Consider the following 25,010-nt stretch of genomic DNA (forward strand, 5'->3'; position numbering starts at 1 on the left):
AGTCATGATCTCATGGTTCATGGGTTTGAGCCCCGTGTCGGGCTCTGTGCTGACAGCTCAGAGCCTGGAGCCTGCTTCGGATTCTGTGTCTCCCTCTCTCTCTGCTCCTCCCCTGCTCATACTCTGTCTCTCTCTCTCTCTCTCTCTCAAAAATAAAAAAATAATCATAAAAAAACTGCAAGATCTTAAAAGTTCTCATTAGGAGAAAAAAATCTGTAACAATGTGTGGTAATGGATGTTAACTAGATTTCTCGTGGTTATTATTTTACAATATAAACAAATATTGAATCGTTATGTTGTACAACTGAAGATAATGTTATGTTAGTTATATCTCAATAAAAAAAAAATTAGACACAAGCAGAGTTTTCCACTAACAAAACCCACTGAAAGATTTTTTTAAAAGTAATCTCTATACCCAACATGGGGTATGAACTCACAACCCCAAGATCAAATGTCACATGCTCTACCAACTAAGCCAGCAAGGCACCTTACCTACTGTAAGAATACTCAAAAAGAAGTGAAATGAACTCAGAGGTAAGATGTGTGAAGCAAGATGAAATGGTAGTGTTAGGGGAACCTGGGTGGCTCAGTCGTTTGAGCGTCTGACTCTTTTCAGCTCAGGTCATGATCCCAGGGTTGTGAGATCAAGCTGGCCCGAGTGGGGCTGTGTGCTGAGCGTGGAGCCTGCTGAGGATTCTCTCTCTCTCTCTCTCTCTCTCTCTCTCTCACTCTTGCTCTCGCTCTCTCTCTCTCCTCTGCCCCTCTACCCTGCTTGTGGGCTGTCTCTCTAAAATAAATGATTTAAAAAATTGTAGTGTTGGCATAAAATAGACCAATGAGACCAATAAAATAGAGAAACAGATTGAACTTATATAGTCTATTGATTTATGACAAAAGTGGCATTGCAGAGATATAGAGAAGGTACTAAGTCAATTGGATATCCATATGGAAAAATTATATCCTGACATCTACTTCACCCCATATACAAACTTCAATTTCAGAATTAATCTAATATGTAAAAGGTAAAATAAGATTTTTGAAAGAAAACATAGTAGAATATCTTCATGACCTTGGAGTTGACAAAGATTTATTAAACAGAACATAAAGAGAAAAGTGAAACACTGGATTCCATTAAGTTAAATATTCTTGTTCAATAAGAGACACCATTAAGAGAGTAAAAAGACAAGGTCATAGTAGAGGAATACATATATCTGGAAATACATTTGCAATACATATATCTGGAAAAGGATTAGATTCAGAATATATAAAGAACTTCTATAAGTTAATCACAAAAGATAGAAAAGCTAATAGAAAAATTGACAAAAGGGTGCTCCAAAGGGGATTTCTAAATGTTCAAAAAAGCATATGAAAGTGCTTATTTTACTAGTTGTAAGTTCATGGAAAGCTACAACCACAGTGAGCTACCACTGCATGCGTATTACATTGGTTAAAATGAAAAAGATATACAAGTGTTGGAAATAATGTGAAGCAACTAGAACTCTTACACTATTGATAAGAAAATAAATTAGTACAACCACTTTGGAAAATTGGTTGTAGCTATAAAGTTGAATATGTATATACCTTAGGACCCAGTGATTTTGAATAGGCCTCAGTTTACTTACTTCTAAAATAAAGATAGTAATATCTATTTCACAAGGTTATTTTAAGTATGAAATTAAAGTGATTATATTTTAAAAACAGAAAAACCCATGGTGTTACTTTATTTTACTATTCATCACAGTGTAATTATAGAATTTTGCATACTGTGAGTGCTTAAAAGTTGATTGAATCAAATAATTTGTAAATACTTAAAAAAAATTTCTTGTTTTATTAAACCTTGCAGGAGACAAAATAAAATTTTGCTTCAGTAAAAAACAAAGTGGGGGTGCCTGGGTGGCTCAGTCTGTTGAGCATACAACTCTTTATTTCAGCTCAGGTCATGATCCCAGGGTTGTGGGATGGAGCCTTGTGTTGGGCTCTGTGCTGAGTATGGAGCTTGCTTAGGAATTTTTCTCTCTCTCCCTCTGCTCTTCGCCCCCACTCGTGCTGTCTCTCTCTCAAAACAAAACAAAACAACAACAAAACAAAGTGAAAGTCAGCAACAGTGCAAGTCTCTGAAGGACTACTTACCAGTGTCATGTTTAGGTGCCTGGATTTCAAACTTGGTTCAAATTCCAGTTTTGTAACTCACTAGGAGTATGACTTATGTCAAGTCACTTATTAACTCTGAGTCTCTATTTTTTTTCTCCTTTCTAAAATAGAGATAGTGTGTCTAGCATATTATAAGCATTCAACAAATACTAGTTTTTATACTGTTTGTAGAGGTAGAAATGAGTGTCATAAAATGTTTTACATTTTCAGGTTCATTAAATGAAGAAAAGTGTCAGTCAGTGAATAAACAAACAATAAACCCAGAAATATCTTGTGGTATTGAGTATAGATTCCCAGGCATCATAAAAAAATATACTATACTCAACTCTAAAATATACCTTATTAGAACTTATAAACATTCAATATATGCATAGAAAAAGGCATCTTTTATTGGCTATTTTTTTCTCTAGTTTTGATTTCACTTTTTGTTTCTCAAGTCTTAAAGAGGTTTTTTTTTTTTTTAATTTTTAAAAAAAAATTTTTTTTTCAACGTTTATTTATTTTTGGGACAGAGAGAGACAGAGCATGAACGGGGGAGGGGCAGAGAGAGAGGGAGACACAGAATCGGAAACAGGCTCCAGGCTCTGAGTCATCAGCCCAGAGCCCGACGCGGGGCTCGAACTCACGGACTGTGAGATCGTGACCTGGCCGAAGTCGGACGCTTAACCGACTGCGCCACCCAGGCGCCCCAAGTCTTAAAGAGGTTTGATCTAACTCATATTGATATTTCAGTAAAGAGTATAGGTTGTTGTGTTTTGAGGTTTTTTGGCTATATTGGTGTGATTGGATGGATCAGTAGATCTTGAGCTTTAACCAATTTGTAACCAACTATGTTACTGGCTAAATGCTTTACCCCAGATGGCAGCAAGGTTATGTAATAGAAGCTTTCAGATTTATAAATGTAATGTCCTGTGGAAGAGCCTCTTGGGAAGTTATTTTGAAACAGTAATCCCAGAAGTTCTGTGAATTTCATTTTGACACTGGGTGGGGAGGAGTTTGAGATGAGAGGGAAGAGTTCTCAGGGCACTTCCAGTTCAGCTGCAATTATTCATTTATTTAACTGTTCATACATTAAGCTTCTTTACATAATAGAAAAAGGGGTTGGGGGGGATATTACTTTCTTAGCCACAGCTGCTTTTAAGAATGGACTTAGTTAATTGTAGGAACGTTTTAATGATTTGTTTAGGCTACATCCATGGGTAAGAGAAGAGGTATGCTTAATTGTTCTGTATAATAAAGAACAAAATACTTTTGTGCTGTAGAGCAATCTGCTAAGAATGGTGAGAAGGGAAGGAAGGAGAGAGAGAGTCCATCCTGTTCCTGGACCCAATTCCCACTTTGGTCTGGGGGTTCTCACCATACCAACAAATAATTCTTGGAACTCCAGCTGGGTGTCCTACAATTCAGCTCAATTCTGACACTACCTACCCAGAGGTTAAGGCTTCAGTCTACAAGACTGCCCCTCCCCCTGGCCCCTACTTCAGACTTCAGGCACAAGCCCAGTTGTCTCTGCTTCCGACTGATGAGTTAGAGATTAGAGGTCCCCATGGCCTCCTGCTTGGACTTCAGAACCCAGTCCAAAGTTCAGTTTGTTCCCAGCTGGATAGAAATCAGAGGTTACAATGACTTCCTTGGGTTCAATTAATTTGCTAGAGCAGGGCACCTGGGTGGCTCAGTTGGTTAAGTGTCTGAGTTCGGCTCAGGTCATGATCTCCTGGTTTGTGAACTGGAGCCCCACCTTGGACTCTGCGCTGACAGCTTGGAGCCTGCTCCAGATTCTGTGTCTTCCTCTCTCTCTCTCTGTCACTACTCCAGTTGTGCTCTCTCTCTCTCTCAAAAGTTAATAAACATTTTTTAAAAAATTGCTAGAGCAGCTCACAGAACTTAAAGAAACATTTTACTTACTAGATCACAGGTTTATAATAAAAAAGATATAACTCAGGAACAGCCAGATGGAAGAGATTTCTTGGACAAGGTATGGAGAAAAGTAAGAGGAACCTCTATGTCCTCTCCAGGTGATCCATTCTCCCCAAATTTCCACATGCCAGTCACCAACCCCGAAGCTACTTGTCCTCTTGGGGTTTTATGGAGGCTTCAACACATTGTGGTGATTGATGAAAAACATTAGCTAGTGGTGATTGATTTATCTTCCAGGCCCTCTCCTCTCCCATGGAGGTGGGGGTTGCTTGCTGCCAGAGACTGAAACTTCCAACACTTTAACCCTGCTTTGTTCTCCTAGTAATCACCCTACTTCCTTAAGTGGGGTCCAAAAACACCTCATAAACAAAGCAAGAAATACCTTTGCCACTCAATACTTCAGAAATTCCAAGGGTTTCGGGAGCTGTGACTATAGTTTATCAAGTCATGAATGCTTCTTACAATTTATATTGCTCAGAGAGCTTAGAAGATGCTTGACAATGTACTTAGAAGCAGTTCTCTTAGAAAAGGGGCAGTGAGGTAGAGGAATCTATAAAAATGTCATCACAGAAATTTGTATTAATCTAAGAAGAGAGTCTGACTTCCTCTGGGCATAGAATTTTAGGGGTTGGAAGTGTTGAATCAACAGTTTTAAAGTACCCAACTGGAATCTGGGATACAGGGGCAATATTTCATTTGGAGAAAGGATTTTGTCCTTAGTTTTAAAAATATTCCTAGGGGCGCCTGGGTGGCGCAGTCGGTTAAGCATCCGACTTCAGCCAGGTCACGATCTCGCGGTCCGTGAGTTCGAGCCCCGCATCGGGCTCTGGGCTGATGGCTCGGAGCCTGGAGCCTGTTTCCGATTCTGTGTCTCCCTCTCTCTCTGCCCCTCCCCCGTTCATGCTCTGTCTCTCTCTGTCCCAAAAATAAATAAACGTTGAAAAAAAAATTTAAAAAAAATATTCCTATAGTAAATAATTCTTACAATTACATTCTGGTTTGCACATAGAAGGAGCCATGCCACATTCCATATACTATAAAAGTTTTTACTGATGTTAAATCTACTGAAAGAAAAATAAAAAATGGTTTAACCTTACCCTTTTATTGCTGTATTAGAGGTAACTTCCATATTAATGGAATGGGTACTTTAGTCATAAAATAATTGTTGATTTCCAAGAAGCAAGTGGAATCAGGAAGGGCCCTTGGCATGGGATCTTTAACTACTTCACGCTTCAATAAGCTTCTGCTATGTAGTATAACTTTCCCTATGGTGCACTATTTGCTAGTCAACACAGGATTCCTCTATTCTGAAACACTTCTAACAAATTGATGGCCATTGCTGAGTGAATAGCTGAATGAACAAATGAATGGATGAATGTCATTTGTAAATATCACATTCTTTATTGCTAAAATCTTTCTAAGCTATTTTTCAGGTATTTTTTTATCGTGAAGGGAGAAATATAAATGTAAATCTTATAATGAGAGTACTGTGCTAACTATAAAGGTAACAACAGTATTTAATAATACCATCTCTGGTAGTAGAATTTGGATATGAACCTAAATAATAGTCATACAAGGTCACTTAAGTATGGTTATGATTGGAGGATGTGGGAGTCTATTTGTATAAGATTCAGGAAACTTCTAAGCAAAAGCTCATTCTAACAAAGAGAAAGTCAGGAAAATAAATCTTAGAATAGGGTAGGATTAAAGAAGATTGGCAATTTGGGGCCTGTGTTGATCATATTAACCTTTAGCCTTAAACGTTTCCATTTCTCCTCTCTTTCTCTTTCTCTCCTTTTTTTTTTTTTTGCAAGAGTACAGAAGAATACCAATTAAATAAAAATATTTGAAATAGTGACTTCATTAAAATGGCATTGGTATCATAAATCAGCAATATTCTGGAATCAATGTAGGAGAAATGTGAAAAGAGGGTCAGTGATGTTATTTATTTGTGCAGAGAACCCTTATCACAATGAAGCCACCTTTTAGACATCTTGGACCCTAGACTATTTACTGGTGGCATCAGCAATGGAGACCCTTTTGGTACAGGAGTATGGCAATTAAAGAGAGGTATTTGTCATTGTTAAAATTTTTCTTTGTTAAAATGTTCAAACTACCCAAAGCAATCTACACATTCAATGCAATCCCTGTCAAAATACCAACTGCATTTTTCACAGAACTAGAACAAATAACCCTAAAATTTATGCAGAACCATAAAAAATGCTGAATAGCTAAAGTAATCTTGAGAAGAACAAAATTGGAGGCATCACAATTCCATATTTTAAGATACACTACAAAGCTGTAGTAATCAAAACAGTATGGTCCTGGCACAAAAATAGACACATAAATCAATAGAACAGAATGGTAGAGAGCTCTGAAATAAACCTACAAATATATGGTCAATTAATCTATGACAAAGGAGGAAAGAATATGCAATGGTAAAAACCTCTTCAACAAACGGTGATGGGAAAACTGGACAGCTATAAGCAAAAGAATGAAACTGGACCACTTACTTACACTGTACACAAAAATAAACTCAAAATGGATTAAAGACCTAAATGTGAGACCTGAAACCATTAAAATCCTAGAAAGGAACACAGGCAGTAATTTCTCTGACATTAGCCATACATAGCAACATTTTTCTAGATATGTCTCCCGATACAAGGGAAACAGAGCCAAACTAAACCACTGGAACTACATGAAAATAAAAAGCTTCTGCACAGCAAAAGAAAAAATAAGGAAAACCTACTGAATGGGAGAAGATATTTGCAAATGATATATCCAATAAGAGGTTAGTATCCAAATTATACAAAGAACTTATGCATCTCATTACCTAAAAACCCAAATAATCAAATTAAAAACAAAAAGGTATTTCTCCAAAGAGATATACAGATGGCCAACAGACACATGAAAAGATGCTTGACAACACTCATCATCGGGGAAATGCAAATCAAAACCACAGTGAGATATCACCTCACACCGGTTAGAATAGCTAAAATCAAAAATATGAAAAACAAGTGTTGGTGAAGATCTGGAGATAAAGGAACCTTTGTTCACTCTTGGTGGGAATGCAAAGTGATGCAGCCACTGTAGAAAACAGTATGGAGTTTCCTCAAAAAATTAAAAATAGAATTGCCATATGATTCAGTAATTCCACTACTGGGTATTTACCCAAAGAATACAAAGCCACTAATTTGAAAAGATATATGCACCCCTGTGTTTACTGTAGCATTATTTACAATAGCCAAATTATGGAAACAGCCCAAGTGTCTCAATAGATGAATGGATAAAGAAGATGTGGTATATATCTATAATGTAATGTTACTCAGCCATAAAAAAGAAAGAAATCTTGCCATTTATACCAGTATGCATAGATCTAGAGGACATTATGCTAAGTGAAATAAATCCATTGGAGAGACACAAATATCGTATGTTTTCACTCATATGTGGAATTTAAGAAACAAAACAAATGAATAAAGAAAAAAGAAACAAACAAATACACTCTTAACTATAGAGAACAAACTGATGGTCACCAGAAGGGAGGTGGGTAGGGGGATGAGTGAAATAGGTGAAAGGGATTAAGAGTACACTTATGGTGATCAGCACTGAGAGATGTATAGAATTGTTGAATCACCATATTGAAACCAATATACTGAAACACTATACTGAAACTAATGTAACACTGTATGTTAATTGTACTAGAATTAAAACAAAGAGGCATTTGTCCACTCATTCATTCATGCACTCATTCAACAAAGATTTATTGGGGCTGCAGACAGTATACTAAGAATTTAAATGAGGAATGCAAACCTCTTTATTCATGGAAGTGTTGGACCAAACAGACAAGTAGATCAGTATTTCCAGGACGTTATGAAAACGGAATGCCCTTTGTAATATAAGATTATTTGGATGGGCAATCAAGATTATTCAGAGATTTCTCAGATCTAGGCCAAAACCTGAGTGGTAAAGGAGTAGATGTTAGAAGAATGTTTTCATGGCAGAGAGAATAGTGACTGAAGCTCAGACATGAGAGAAAATAAATTTGCAGAATATTTTGGAAAACTACCTGCCATCATCTACTGAATCCTTCTTTGGGTTTATTTAAATAGATCATGAGATTCATAAAGTGTGAATTCTAAAATAGTCAGAAGGAATAGGCACATTTCTTCATTTTGGTTTCTTAACTCCTCTATTTCTATGCCTCTTACCACTCCATTTTTTAATATTGTCTCTGATATTTTTCTTAGTTGCATCTCTTTTCACAGATGTATATAGTATCTTAGGTCAAATTTTGTGTATGCTAAGGAATAACTGTGAATCTTTTTTTTTTTTTTTTTTGGATAAAGCTAAAGATAATACAAAGAAAGCTCTAAAACTTTTTGTCCTCCCAATCATGGTCTGTGCAGAACAAAAGCCAGTCTCTACATTTTTATATAAACTTCTTCAGCTTAAAAATTCACATCTAACTAGGTATTCTGTTTGCTTAGATGGTCTTAGTAGTTATGCTCCTCGACTGACCACCTCGCAGTGGGCAGTTTCTGTAACGACATGACAAATGAAATGATATTAATTTAAAATTTTGTGATGTGTTCTGATGATATCCATCCCAGGCGCCTATAATTCAGGTAGATATTTTTGGCAATGTTCTGCAAAGTTGGAAAAACATTGCTCTGTGGGTCTCTGAGAAACATTTGCAATTTTTCTCATGTGCATCGTGCTAGTAGCAACTTCTAATCAGCAGGAAACCCAGGGCATGAGCAATTTATCCATTAAGTGAGTCATATAAGGCCAGGAAAAGAGAGAGACTTGCTGATGCTTATAAGGGATATTTTTACATTTTGGTCAAAGATTATTTCTCATAAATGTTTTAACATCTGCTAAGCTGGAAGTATTTTGGTTCACTTGTTAGGTAACAAAATCTCAATATTTTTAATACGAATTTTTAAAACAACTCAAAAATAGCTATGGGTATTTTTCCCAAGACTACTTAAGAATCACTTTTAAGGGGCGCCTGGGTGGCGCAGTCGGTTAAGCGTCCGACTTCAGCCAGGTCACGATCTCGCGGTCCGTGAGTTCGAGCCCCGCGTCAGGCTCTGGGCTGATGGCTCAGAGCCTGGAGCCTGTTTCCGATTCTGTGTCTCCCTCTCTCTCTGCCCCTCCCCCGTTCACGCTTTGTCTCTCTCTGTCCCAAAAATAAATAAATGTTGAAAAAAAAAAAGTTAAAAAAAAAAAAAAAGAATCACTTTTAAGTTGAGATGCCAGTTTTAACATAAATTTTGAAAAATAAGAAAAATCATTTAAATTTGCCAATTAATATAGAAATAAAGTTTAAAAACAAAAGAATAAAAACAAAAGAACTCAAATGTTAGAAATCTTCTAATTAAGGAATTTTAAAACCAGAATTTTAAAGTACAGTTATATTCATATCACTATCAAGTTTTTTGCATCACTTTTCACAATTTTTTATTTTGAAAAATTCAAATCGATTTAAGAGTTATAAGAATAGCACATTCACCAAAGGATAATATTTAATCACATTTGCTTTGTTTTCTCAAATATTTGAGAATGTACCTTCAAAAAATGAGGATATTCTCCCACTTTAATAAAATTATCACAATCAGGAAATTTAACACTGAAAAATACAATTATTTAATATATAGTCCATATTAAAATTCCTCCAATTGTCCAAATAAAATCCTTAATAGATGTTTTAATCCAGAGTATATTAAGAATAACACATTGTATTTAGTTAAACACATTGTGTTTAGTTTAACAACTAAATTCCCTTTAGTCTGTTAATAAAGCAAAGCTTTGTTAATTATTAATTTATATGAAAGCTAAATTTATTACAACTAGTTGAAGTAAGAGAGACACCATCTTGACAGCATCTTAGCAGTATCTTAGACAATGAAGCTCAAATGGTTCTAAACTGGAGGAATGCAGTTCAATGTGAATTTTTTTCCTAGGATCTGAAGTGGGCTCTGTGCAGACAGCAGAGAGCTGGATGCAGGGCTCGAACTCATCAACTGTGAGATCATGACCTGAGCTGAAGCAGGACACTTTACCAACTGAGCCACCCAGGCACCCCCACAAGTTCTTTTTAATAAGTAATCTGTAGGGAACAACTTTATGAGGGTATGAATATCATGTTCTGCATATATTCACTAACATAATCAGCACCCGTTAGTTCTGTTATTATTTTGATAGGTGAAAAAGAATACATTTTAAGTTCTATAATTTTTTCAGCATTTGTTAATTGATATTAGTCCATAAGGAAGAGCTTTCCCTTCTCTTCACTTTGTAATTGTTATTATTTAACAACAATATAGACTTTAGGTTCCTTTCTCATTTCAGTGAATCATGTTCTTATTCATATTGATACCCAAACAGTTCCACATTTGGCCAGTGGGAGCCTATTCAAGCTGGCTTCAGGATCTTTTAGACATATTCCCATGATTTTCTAAAGAAATTTCTTACTCTCTGTAAACAAGGAGACCATCTAGTCTTACCTTATACTTTTCCTGCCTTAGCCTTGCAATCAGGATTTCTCCAAGTGACAAGTTCTTTCTTTGTATCTATTTCCATGCTGCCATTGTCCCCCACATTGGCAGGAAGTTAATTTCACTGGCTTCAGGTTTTCACTTCCTGTATTTTTTTTTAATTAAGGCATTACTTATTAAATATTTCTACTCTTCTTTTTTATCCAAAAAAGTAGTACATTATACTTTATGGAACTTAATTTCTCACAAAAGAGCCTATACTGAAAATCACAACATGAGTTCATAGAAACTTTTTTCATAGTTTTGTTTAAAGCTGCAGAATCAATCTCCTATTTATGAGTTATGTTTTTAAGTTGTATTTTTGTGTTTCTTAAGGGTAAATTCCTAAAGTGAATTCTTTATGAGAAAGGGTAAACATGTAGGAAGTTTTTTTGGATACTGCCAAAGTCTTCCCATAGAGCTAGATCTATTTTGTATTCACACCAGTAATACATGAAAGTATTTATTTCCTACAGCCTTCAAACAGAGTGTGTTTTCAAACTTTTGTGTTTCAACTCAGTTTATCTTGCAACTCTGTGCTAGGCATGGAGCCTGCTTGGGATTCTCTCTCTCCCTTTCCCTTGCCCCTCCCCTGCCTGCACTCACACGCGCGCGCGCTCTCTCTCTCTCTCTCTCTCTCTGAAACTAACAAAAATCATGAATGATTAAATATCTTTTTGTATGTTTAAAGGTCACTTGTATGTCTCTTATGTCTCTTTTTGTAAGCTATTTATATTTTTTGCACTTGGGGCGTCTGGGTGGCTCAGTCAGTTAAGTGTCCTACTTCAGCTCAGGTCATAATATCCCAGTTGATGGGTTCAAGTCCTGTGTCAGGCTCTGTGCTGACATCTCAGAACCTGGAGCCTTCTTCAGATTCTGTGTCTCCCTCTCTCTCTGCCCCTCCCCTGCTCATGCTCTGTCTCTCAAAAATAAATATTTAAAAAATTAAAAAAAATACTTCTTTGCTCTTATTTTTATTTTTATTATTTTTCCCTGAATGATCACCTTTTAGCTGTGATATATATGGCAAGTATTTTCCCTTCTATGATATCTGTTTTGTTTCAGTGGTTTTTTTGGGGGGGGGCATTGGGGTACAGCATGCAGAATTTTTTTCAGTATTTCCTTTTATTGTTTTGGAATTTTGAGTTATACTTAGACATTTAAAAAAGTATATCTTATAAAGAATACACTTGTGTTTTTTCTCTAGTAATTGTATGGATTTTCTATATTTATATCACTGATCCATTTGGAGTTTATTTTTTTAGACTTTTTCTTTTCCGATTCTTATGGGTCTTAATTATTTCTTCTCATCTAATTTCATGGTCAATACTTGCAATATATTGTGAAGTAAGAGGGGAAATAGATAGTATTCTTGCCTTGTTCTTGAATTTGATAGTCATGCCTCTATTTCTTCCACATTAAGATGCTGGCTTTAGGGCTGAGTATACAGTATTATATGTACATGTATATATTTCTATAATATTGAGTAAATTTTATTCAAGAATGGATGTTGAATTTTATCACAGGCTTTAATCTATAGAGATAGTTATATATCTTTTTATATCTATCAATATAGTATCATAAAACATTTTTTATCTTCACAATTATTAAACTTTAATTAGTCATAATATATTATTTTCTTAATGTAATATTATTTTGTATAGAATAATTTGGACCTAGTAACTTTTTCCAAGGGTAGTTCTTTAATAATTCTCACTTTTTCTGTATCTCTGCTTCTTCTTCTACTCCGTCTCTGTCTTTCCCTGTGTCTTTCTCTTTCTCCCTGTCTGATTTTATGGAAATTATCTGTTTAATCTTTCTATTATTATCAAGTGTGATAAATTATATATTGCTGAGATGTTATTTGTTTCATCAACGTTTGGGCATTTGTTTGCATAAGGTTGTGTAAAGGGTTTTTATAACATTACTAAATCCTTCTGTTTCAATGGCTATTTTATCTTTGTTCTTACCTTGTTCTTCAACTATTCCAATTTGTTTTAATCTTAGATCTACAACTAAATATATTTAGAGCTCAAAATCAGCCCTTTTGCTAAAGCTTCTTCAATCATTTTTTTCGCAGCAAAAGAGTCTACTATATGAAATGTTATCATTATTTCATTAGTATAATGGGGTTACATGTTTCAAGGAGTAAGACTACTGTATAATAATAGATGATTTTTTCCATTACCTTTTAAGTAGGTCCTGTTACAATCTTTTCTCACCACAGCCTCTGCCCACAACAAAAAATAAGAATAACAATTCAATAATAATAATTATAATCAAAAATAAATATCCCTAACAATGTTTCATACATTCTTTCAAAGATGTTACAGTTTAATTTTTTCCTATGCAATGATTTCTTAAAAGATAACAATTCACATTTAACAGGTGCTTTAATTCAGCCCTTTTTTATCACTAATTTTATTTTTTTTAAGTTTTTATTTAAATTTCAGTTGACTAACATACAGTGTGTTATTAGTTCCAGGTGTACTATAGTTCAAATGTAGTGACTTGACACTTCCATACAATACCTAGTACTCATCACAGCAAGTGCACCCTTAATCCCCATCACCCATTCCCATCCCTCTACCCACCTCTCCTCTGGTAACATCAGTTTGTTTTGTATATAGTTAAGAGTATATTTCTTGGTTTGCCTCCCTCTCTCTTTTTCTTTTTTTTCTTTTGCTCATTTGTTTTGTTTCTTAAATTCCACATATAAGTGAAGTCATATGGTATTTGTTTTTCTGTGACTGACTTATTTTGCTCCAATCATCTCTTGACTGTAGTGAACTGGTAAAGGATTGTGTAGGAAGGCTCATAGAGTATTCCTGGAGTTCTTTTATGATTACACAGTTTTCTTTCTTTCTTTTTAAAACAAAAATGTTTTTAATGCTGATTTATTTTTTGATAGAGACAGACAGAGCATGAGTGGGGGAGGGGCAGAGAGAGATGGAGACAAAGAATCTGAAGCAGGCTTCAGGCTCTGAGCTGTGAGCACAGAGCCCAACACAGGTCTCAAATCTACAAACCACAAGATTATGACCTGAGCTGAAAGCGGACCCTCAACTGACTGAGCCACCCAGGCACCCCATGATTACACAGTTTTGTATAGACTTGACACTTTAAAAACACTTTTGCTGGATTTAAAGCCTTTGGCTCACACTTCTTTCCTTGAGTTATGAAACGTAACCTGTCCTGCCTTTGTCTTGGTTTAGATATCTTTCTCTAAAATTCTCATGTCATCGGAATTTCCCTCACTGACTTCAGACGGTCTTTTTGCATGAATTTTCTGAGGATAATTTTCTTTATTTTTAAAGAAAGATATTGGACTTAAACATTAAAGGGCAGATTTTTTTTTAGATACCTGGTGATAGATTCAATTTTTGAATTATGGTTTAAAACATTTTCAATTACTTCATTTTATTCTTTATCATCTCCAATTGTGCCTATCTTTTATCTTTTTTTGCCTCTCTTTCTATTTCATCAATTTCTCTCTGAACATGTTTCTTTCATTATTCTGATCTTTCTCTTAGTTATTATCATGACTTCCCTAAATGTTCCTTATTAACTTTGGAGTTTAAGCTTTTCTCTCTTGGTGACTATATAATTTAGTTTGTATTTTAAGATGATTTTGTCTTTTTCTTTAATTTATTGCCCAAGCTTGATCAAGTCTCATTTCACATCCTGACATGTTAATATTTATCCTAATATTAAAAATATTTTCTTAGTGAATTAACCTAGGTGTCCATTTCTGTTCTGAATTTCAGAATTCATAATTCAAGTTTTTTAAAGCATTTACTTAAGGTTGTTTAGATGAGTTTGGAGTGTTGAGGTTTTACTTCAACTAATTAGTAAATTAATTAAGTTGCTTATTGACTTTTTTAGAGAGAATTTTTATAATCTGAGATATTCTGATTATCCTTGTTTATTTTCTTTTTATTTTGGCTCTGTATGGAAGTAAATCTACAATTTTCTGTTGATTCAATGTTTTTAAAAAATTACTCTGGATTGGCACTGAGGCATTATTCTCTTTTCTATTAATATATTGAAGTACAGTTTATTTAATGGATAGCGCTAATTTCAAGGAAAAAGGTTTTGATTTGACTTCTGACTCTGTCATCTTTTTTTTTCTTTCTTTAGAAAAACAAATTTTCTACATTCTTGCCCTTCACAATGGAGTCTCCAATGTGTGCCTCCCCCTTTCCCATTCACTTTACTCCTCCAGAAGTTGTGATATAAAATTAATGGAATAAAATAAAATATTGTACAAGAAACAAATAAGCAAAAACTACTAAGAATACTACTTCGGTAAAATTGATAGAATGATGAGGCTCAAATAACAGATAACACAACTTAGGCTGGGTTAAACATGAGTTAGATTTGCTATCTCTCACTACAAAAAGGCTAAATTGGGTTACTCCCATGACTTATTATTCTCAAAGGCACAGGTTATTTTAAACTTCACATTTCCATATTGAATTTTGTTTTCGGATTTACCCCTTCATAGTCTAAACACAGTTGGAGAATATTTCTAGGTAAGAAATGATCAAGGCCAGAAGAATGTCCTTTTCTTGTGTCCTATTTTTAGAGTGAGGTAAACTTTCTCAGGTCCTTTACATTTTTCTCTCTGCCCCAAACCTACTGTTTTTCCTTCATGTCCTTGTCCAAATTTCATAAGATCATATGTAATTTTATCAAGATTTATTTTAGATAAATCAATATTTTCTTGCCCTGAAGCATCAGATATTTAAACTCTGCTCTTTTTTAAAGGAAGAAAGGGTATGAGATGATTGTTGATTAAGGCACCAACAGTTTCTGATATGGTTTAATAGGCATAATAAATTCTAAAACTAAAACTTAAGTGCATTTAATTGCAGATAAAATAATAAACAAGAACAATCTAGGAATCTGAAGGATAACAACCTTGAAAATATCTTAGAATAATATAAGAGTCATAGAATAATCTTAGAACAAGTATCTGAAAGATAATATTCTCAGAACATTCAGCAGAGGTCTTAATGATTTTTCTCCTTAGATGAGAATACCTGCAGAGAGTCTTTGAGAAGAAATTTACAGCATAGAGAATTTAGCCCTTTACTTATTTCTAAAAGCTCAACTCCTCAATTTTAGGATCTTACATCTGTGGATAGTTAATATCAATCATCAGTTAATGGTGATCCTCTGAGTCTACAAACTTACAAAGCTCATGCAGATTTTTCCCTTACAAATCATAGTGTCCAAGGAAATATTAAAAATCATTTAATTGTATCCTTATTTATTGGGAATCACATATGAAGAGGCAAGGGAATTGAGCCTTATTTTCTCCCAAACTCTGGACTTCTTTTTGGGAGAATCTGGCAATTAGAAATTGTGCTTCCACAGCCTTGATGACTGGGCCATGGCCCAAGAGACCATAATTGCATTGTAATAGATGGTCAGACAAGACTTGCTATTCCTGATATGATTGTATACTTGGCTATTCAATCAATGATTAATGTTAGGATGAAGTTGTAGAGGCCATATTTGGTCAGGTAGATGAAAAAGAAGAGAAAGGCAGTCTGCTGAGAAAGATAAAAATGAAGTAGACATACACAGAGAAGAAAAGATGAAAGTATATAGTCTAAAAGAGAGGGTGGGGGGAAGGCTTAGTGTGGTCTTTGCTCTTCAGGTAGTTCCTGGTTACAATTCACTTAATGATGCTGAAACTTTCTGCTTTTCCTGTCTCTCCATTTTATTTTGACTTAAGTTAGTTTTGGCAAATTTCTGCTGATACCAATCCAACAATCCTATCTTTAACGATGTTCTCTTGCTAATGTTTCTATGGTATGTGTGAGAATCAATTTCAGTGTTAAAAGGAATCTAAGATATCATAATTTTGTAGATTTGCAAGTCTAGGAAGGTTAAAATATTACATAGATAATTGAAGGTCCTGACTGATCCTTGGATTCCTGATTTCGCAAATACCAGCATTTTATAGGAAATTAAAACAAGGATTGGGAATAGATAATTACTTTTTGCTTTTCTCCTAATACCAGCTCATTTTCCAGTGATACTCTTCTAAGAAACTATTATTTGAAATTAAACAATTTTTAATTTTTTTAAGTTTTTTTTAATGTTTATTTATTTTTTGAGAGAGAGAGACAGAGTGTCAGCGGGGAAGGGGCAGAGAGAGAGAGGGAGACACAGAATTTGAAGCAGGCTCCAGGCTCCGAGCTGTCAGCAAAGAGTCCAATGTGGGGCTCGAACTCACAACTGTGAGATCATGACCAGAGCCAAAGTCAGAGGCTCAACTGACTGAGCCACCCACGCGCCCCAAAACAATTTTTAATTAAAAAAAAACCCAACCTAATGAAAATAGACATTTCTATATTCGCACCCAGATATACCAGACATTTTGACATATTTGCTTCGTATCTTTTTTAAAGATATAGTCAAAATCTACTCAAAACTGTTTTAAAAGATAAGTATTTAAAAAAATGTTTTTAAAAATTTTTTTAATGTTTATTTATTTTTGAGAGAGAGAGACAGAACACGAGTAGGGGGAGGGCAGAAAGAGAAGGAGACAGAATCTGAAGCAGGCTCCAGAGCTATCAGCACAGAGCCTGATGCAGGGCTTGAACCCACAAACCACGAGATCATGACCTGAGCCAAAGTCAGGCACTCAACCGACTGAGCCATTCAGGTGCCTCCCAAAAAGTTTTTTTTAAATGTTTATTTATTTTTGAGAGAGAGAGAGAGACAGAGCATGAATTGGGGAGAGGCAGAGTGAGAGGCAAACACAGAACCCAAAGCAGGCTCCAGGCTCCAAACTGTCAGCACAGAGCCTGACGCGGCACTTGAACCCACAAACTGTGAGATCATGGCCTGAGCCAAAGTTGGGCACTTAATCAACTGAGCCACCCAGGAGCCCCTAAAAGATAACTTTAGAGCAAGTAGTCTAGTATGTGAACTTTTATAAATTACCTCCTACTAAACTCAGATCCTCTACTAAATTCAGATATGATTACACAGTCTAATTGTTTTCTAAGTTTCCCAAATAGAAATATTTAAAGTACATTACCAACAGGGGATTCATGTCACTTTTTTCTTTTAACTGAAAATAATTTCATATTCATCCCACAATTAAAAAGATACGATACTGAATATCCTTAGATGTACTTTACTAGCAACAGATTGAGGTACATTTATAATTTTATATTTGTATATTTTTTATCATTTTGGAAAATAGTCTTTAGTTTTAGCTTTCCTACCTTTTCTCATCTTGCACCTTTGCTTGAAGCTAGGTATCATTCAAAACCACTAACAATCAGTATTCTTTCCATTCTTGTTAAGACATCAGCATTGGTCTATAATACACGGGGATTAAGGATATCAAGGGAGAATATTTAAAATACAGTGGCAATGAATTTATACAGAATTTACATGACTATCAATATTCTTTCAAAGGATTTATATTGTAATTCAAGATTAGTTTGAGCATAAGTTAATAAACTCTTAAAGTATTAGCCAAATCTTCTTATGCAAGACCCTGAGAGATTCTCTTTAATTTAAAAAAAAAAAAATAATACTAATCAACTATGATGCCCCTGGAGATATGCTACAAGGAATCCATACTATACTTTTATCAAATAGTAAAATACTTACTAATTTTCTTCCTTAATCACCTAGTATATATAATTATCAGAATATAAAAATTATAAAGTTTTATCAATCATTCTATTGTTTTCTTCCTATTTGCCTTACTTTGGTTACTGTTATTTATCAGCCACTTTTAATTTTGATATAATTGGGAATAATTTCAAACTTAGAGTTGCAATACTCCTATACATTACAGGACAATTATAAAAAACAAATCTTAACATTGACATAAGACTACTATCTAATCCACAGTCCATATTTAAATTTCTTCCATTGTCCTAACAGTGTTCTTAATAGGTACTTTTTTCTCCCTCTGTCACAAATCCATTCCAGGATAACTCCTGAAGTTGTCATCCATCTTTCTTTCTTTCTTTTTCTTTCTTTCTTTCTTTCTTTCTTTCTCTCGCTCTCTCTTTCTCTCTTTCTCTCTTTCTTTCTTTCAGGTCAGGCGTAAGGCAGGGTAAAGATAGGAGTCAGAAGCTAAAAAATTTTAGCAGCCAAGGATTTATCTGGGAACTAAGGTCTCCGGAGAGGTTCCGTGACTCAGGGAGAGAGAGAAGAGAGAGAGAGAGAGAGAGAGTGTCAGAGTCAGGGAAGTCGCACCCAGGTGTGGTGGGGTGGGGTTTTTAAGCTGCTGTGGTTCCGGTTTAGGTCCGGGTGGGCCTTTTTCGTGTCAGGTCGTGCTGTCGCTTGGTGATTGGTTGACCTCCAATTCCTTCTGGAACGGTACTAGGGGCTTTTTGTTGGGTTGCGCTGGCAAGATGGCTGTCCCCTCTACTGTGGTTCCAAGGACATCCTAACATTTTTTTATTACTTTTTTTAACGTGGACTTCCTTAGAATTTCTTTGCATTTCATAACTTTGACATTTTTGAAGAGAATTTGCCAGTTATTTTGTAAAACCCTCAATTTTGGATTATTAATGCTTTCAAATTATTAGAAATTCCTATATTTAATTACATTGCAGTATTCTTTTGAAAGTTGAATTACTTTTTCCCAGTAACTAAGCTGATATAACTTAGTCATTCATGAAGGACATCTACTGTACAGGTTAAGAATTCAGGCTTCAGAGTCAGACAGATTTAGATTTGCTTTCTACCTTTTCTGACAATTAGTTTTACTCATCTTCTCCAAGCTGCAATTTCCTAATCTGTAAAATAGGGAAAATGATGAATTCTCAAAGGGGTTGCTGGAAGGATTAAATGAGGTAACATATGCAAAGCATTTGGTAAAGTGCCTGGCACATAAACAAAACTCCATAAAGAATTGGGTACATTATTATGTTTGCCAATATAAAGTAACAAGAAAAAACTGACAAGCTAGTTTAGTGGCATTAAATAAATGATAGCACTTATATTCAGGAGAGGAGGGAAGTGAGTGAAATTGCCTTTTTCATCTGAAGTCCTTTGACGCATTTATGTTTCCAGGTTCCAATGTTAGGTCTTTTTTAATATCTCATTTTTCAGTGTATAAGGCTTTATATTTAATTTTCCAAAGCAAGATATCCCAGTTTATCTGTCTAATATATTTTCTTTTGAAATAAAAACCATAGCTAAGGGAATTTCTTTCTGATAGTGTAGAATTTAAAACAAGGATTTACTAGTAATTTGCCCATTTGAAACGAATTCTGTATTTTCTTATATGCTATATATTATTTACATGCTTATTTACTTACATAATAGTATTTTCTCAAGGTGGATCAAGAAAGCCCATTTAGCTATCAAAGTAGCTGAATTGACAATAAAAGTAAGTTTCTATTTAGTCTGTGGGAACAGGGATTCATTCAAAGCAGGAGACATATGAAAGGGAAGAAAATACACATTTTTAGCTTATTGCTTGATGCAGGACTGATATCATGAATTATCTTGATCTAAGTTGTATCTATTTGCAACCTTTTATGAGACTTTCTGGCCATAAATTCCACTTCCTGGTGATCCTCTGGTCCTGGTAGTCTTAAGCTTGTAAGATGTGACAATTCTGTTGTGGCTTTTTCTGCCCTGCATAGTCACATACAACTCTCCTTTCCTCTTGGGTAAAGAACTCAGATATATTTAGGGAAAATTACTCCATCAGTAAGGAATTTTGGATTCTTTACATTTATTTAAATTTTCCATATTTACATTAAAACAAGTGAATGGCTCTCACACTGACCTACTATCTGGCTAGAATAGGTTCATAGCAACTTTGCACTGGGTAATTTCAACAGAATAGAATTTTCATTTAACCAAGGAGGCTCAAATCAAACATATCTAAGTTTGTTATACTTCTGTCAGTAGGAATGAAGAGGACCAAAAGCAGCAAACAAATAAATTAAAAGGAAAAATATTTAAGACATCTAAAATGTGAATAGATAGGGTGATTTGCATACTCCTCCCCCCCCCCCCATAAGCTTCTGGTCATTTAATTTTCTCTTAAGTTACATTTTTCCTTTTTATACAGTATTATTAATTTCTCGTATCTATTTGCAACAGTTAGAAAGTCACTTTTAGAAAACTAATTTAAATGACTTATAATTTTGATGGCATCTCCTGAATGAATTTACAAATCATTTTTATAGGACACAATTACAGTTGTTTAATACCAACGTACATTATTTCTTACATTTTAGCATCTATCTTTTCTTTGAAATTGAGATTTGACATTTAGATACATTGATATTTAAGTGGCCAGGACATTTGAAAGAAATTGGAGGTTACCACAGAAGTGCCCTTCTGTTGGTGATGCATTCATGTATCAGAGACATTCTTTTGCATTTATTTAAAAGTTAGAAACATGGTATTGCCATTTAAATAATTTTCCCACACAATAATTCCTTAAAAAGTTGTAATTGCTTTAAGTTTTACTACTGATTGTAGTCATTTGTGTGATTGTATCTATGATTGATGCATTTTAATGTTGCAATTGTCTGGCAATTTTCTATGATTATATCCATGACTGGTATTCTTTATGGTGCAATTGTGTAGTAATAGTCTGATTATATCGCTATTAAGATTTTTACATAACTTTCTCTCAGGACACATTTGAAGAATAGAGTTTTTATTTCCAAGAGTATAAGCTCTTGGTAAAGCAAATCAGTTCATTTGGCTTGGTGAATTTTCTTCATCGAGTCAATAGGCTGAATGATTTTGAGAAGAAAACCACCATGTTCTCTTTTCATATTATACTATTGAGGGTGTTACTTAAAATTTATATTAATAAAATTCATAACTTTTAAAATATGAAATCATAAGAAGATTTAATACCAAAGACTGAAAAGAAGTGGCCAGGATATTTGAGAAAAATCCAGCAAAAAGCAGTGTCAGGAAGGCCAAAGGAGAAATGAGGAGTTAATCGGATGGCACAGACAGGTCAGGTGGAGTAAGTACTTAGAAGTGTGTGATGCATCTGGCACAAGGGACAATAACCTTGACCTCACTGAGAGCAGATTCAGTGGAGTTGTGGGGATATAAGCTAGGTGGAAAGGTAGCTAGGAATCAAGAGGAGATAAAGAGAGTCATACAATACAGGGAGAATATTTTTCCCCCCCTTGGGGCCCAATTGTGAAGAAAAGGAGAAAGGATAATATACACATAAAAATGGGAATTTTTGTTATGTTTTGTTTTGTTGAACACAGCAGAGATGATTTGAAGGTAAGAAAACAAAAGGGATAAGATACTTAGGAAAAAGGCCTCTGAAAGGGTTAAGAGTTTTATTGAAGTGCAAAGTAAACTTTGAACAGATAACTTGGCACTTCTTTCAGTGAGATCTAAAAGGAGGTAAAGACGTATATGAAGATAAATTCATTTGTGGGTAAAGGTAAGAGGCTGGAATTTCTCTGCTACTGGGTTTCTAAATTTGCTGTAATTTAAGGAGATACATTTTCTCTGTCAAGGAAGGGCATGGAGGTGTGCATGAGTGTGGGGATGGAGTGGAGAAAGAGGAAAATGTTAAAGGGATGAAAACCCTGCGATGTGGAAGGGCCGATAGAATTTACAGATGAGAACAAATAGAAGGATCATTGACTGAACATGAACAGAGACTTGTTTTGGCACAGAGATGCAATTTTTCCCAGCAGTGCTTAATAGTGTGCATATAGAAGCAGAGAAAGCAAATGCATGGAGTGATTTTCTGGTGGTAATATATGGATCCAGTGTAATAGAAGGATAAGATAACAAAGTGGTGTGCGGGTTGTAGGTAGAGAGTACTTAAAAGTAATGGACCAGAGTCTGGTTCAAACAAGGATAAAAATGCAGTCACTAGGAGGCTGATCATCCAGAATAGATGAAAATGGCCAATGTTCTGGGGTCTTGATGAAATTCAATAATTGGTATAGTGAGAATATGAAACCCAAAGTGTTTACAAGGTAAATGTTTTTAAATAAAATAGGGTTTTTAAACTCAAAGGTTTTTGAAGTACTGATATTTGGCAGAATGACAAGAGAATTGACTTTAAGATTTGCGGAATTATTCCTAATTATTTTAATTAACTTATTTATTGTTTTGAAAAGTAATAAAAATTTCTGATATACAACTGAAAATTCATTTTGACTAGTGGTTCTCAACAGTGTCTCTCTGTTGAGGGAGACGTTTCTCTGATAGACACGTCTCGAAAAGTGACATACTGACTGTTGAAAATCACTAATTTCCATCATCAAGGGAGGTTAGAACTGTGTTGTTCAGGATGGTAGCTCCTGATCACATGCAGCCATGAAGCACTTCCAATGCGAGTAATACACTGAAGGAACTGAAGTTTAAATTTTATTTAGTTCTAACTTCAATTGAAAAACTAAACCACTCTAAAAAACTTTCCCTTATTAAGTATTGCTTTAATGGGACTACATTTCACTTTAACCACTGCATCAACATTACTGTGTTGTAGAGAACATGACAGATGTATTTGATTAATAATGTCTCATTAATCATTTTATATTGTGTAAATGATAATATTTTGGATATGTTGGGTTAAATAAAATACATTATTAAAATTAATTTCACCCGTTTCTTTAAAATTCGGCTACTAAAAGTTTGAAAATTACATAGATGTGTTATATTTCTATTGGCTAGAGCTAGTTTAGAGTTTGATCGATCATAGTTGACTTTTTGAATGTAAAAATAATACATTCACCTGCTGTCAGTGCAGAGACCGCTTCGGATCCTCTATCTCTCTCTCTGCCGTTTCCCTGCTCGTTCTCTCTCTCTCAAAAATAAATAAAAACATTGAAAGGGCTCCTGGGTGGCTCAGTCGGGTAAGCCTCTGACTCTTGATCTCAGTTCAGGTCATGATCTCACGGTTGGTTGGTTAGTTTGTGAATTCGAGCCCTGCCTCAGGCTCTGCACTAACAGTGCAGGGATTGGGATTCTCTCTCTCCCTATCTCTGCCCCTTCCCTGCTTGCCCTCTCTCTCAAAAATAAATAAATAAACTTAAAAAAAATAAATTCGTTGTTAAGATTAAAAGTATATATAGAGAATACGTTCATGCACTTTCCTCCTTTATATATATAGGAAAACTAACATTCGAAAACAAACCTGACAACATGGCAAAAGTGAAGCAGAAGAAGCACACCTGCGAGCTCACCTGAGGCAGGGCCGACCTCCATAGGTTACTGGACAAGCCCAAGAGCCCCGGATGCAGCTGTACCGCCCTCAGGCGGCGGCGACTGGACCTCGCCTGGCGGCCGGCGCGGCGCTCCCTACGAAAGCGCCTGCGCAAAGCCAAGAAGTGGCGGCAGCTGGCAGCTAAGGGGCAAGCGCCCCGTGGTGAGGAGGCAGCTGAGGGACGTGTTCCCCCTGCTTAGTTTGGTCGACAACCTGGTGGGCGTCTGTAAGGGACCTTCAGCCTTATGGGAATCATGTCTGAGATTATCGGCCACAACCAGGGTGAGTTCTCCATCAACCCTGGAAGCAAGACGCATCCGTGCACCCACTCCCGCTTCATCCTCCTCAAGTAGCATGAAAGGTACAGACTTTTTTTTTTTAATGTTTTTTTACAAATATTTTGTTTAATGAAGCTGATACCGTGTCACATCCCACGCCAAAAAGTGAAAACAAAATATAAAAAGTGCAGTGCTCTGTTGTATACACTTCTGCGTGAATAACTTTATTAACTGCTAATGACACTTACGGCGTTTTTGGAATCTTCTTATGGGATTTTTTTTTTTAATCTTAAAATGCTTTCTCTTCAGTGAAGCCGCCTTTGGATTTAGTCGTTACTGTCAGTGTGTGTGTTATCTCGACTCCAAGTTGATATTCCGCCTCTTCTTTTGGTCCAGACCCTCAGATTTTTTAAATTTGAGAATTAGACAACTCAAGGATTTTCTCTGTCACATGTTACTAGTGTATTTTGGGGAGAAACTTAATTGTATAAAATTGATATCTATTAGGAGGAAAATGAAAATTAAGGCAACGATGAGAGGCTGCGTTTCCAAAGAGTAGGCAAACCAATTGAGTTGGGCCTCAACATTCTGCAGGTTGTTTTCTCTTTTACCTCCTATGAACTAGGGGATGTTTGCTTATTCTCGGTAGGAGAGGAGACAAAATTGGTATAGAGAAGCTCCTACAAGGCAAAGAAGTCAGCATTGCTTTAAATGATTTTTCAGATCTGAAGAGACAAAAAATAGAGTTTGGTTCTGCCACATCACCTGGATTTGAAGAACATGAATATCCCAGAAAGAAGGGTGGCACAGAGAAGTGAATCAGATATTCCAGTTTTTCCCTCGAGACGTAACTTTCTAAGCTTCTCAGGACAGGTGGCTAGAATTCAGACTCCGTCTCCTTCAGCTGCTATCTTT

The 25,010-nt window shown here is 35.4% G+C and overlaps 1 long non-coding RNA gene across 1 annotated transcript in view; it reads left to right on the forward strand.

The window, feature by feature from the left end:
• The window catches only part of LOC122495545, an 81,138-nt gene extending 56,633 nt beyond the window's left edge, over positions 1–24,505 (forward strand). Inside the window, exon 4 of the long non-coding RNA XR_006300494.1 lies at positions 23,725–24,505. This is a non-coding gene — a long non-coding RNA (uncharacterized LOC122495545). The remainder of the gene's footprint in view (positions 1–23,724) is intronic.
• Positions 24,506–25,010: the final 505 nt, after the last annotated feature.

The sequence above is a fragment of the Prionailurus bengalensis genome, chromosome F2 (genome assembly GCF_016509475.1).
Source record: "Prionailurus bengalensis isolate Pbe53 chromosome F2, Fcat_Pben_1.1_paternal_pri, whole genome shotgun sequence".
Taxonomy (NCBI): Eukaryota; Metazoa; Chordata; class Mammalia; order Carnivora; family Felidae; genus Prionailurus; species Prionailurus bengalensis.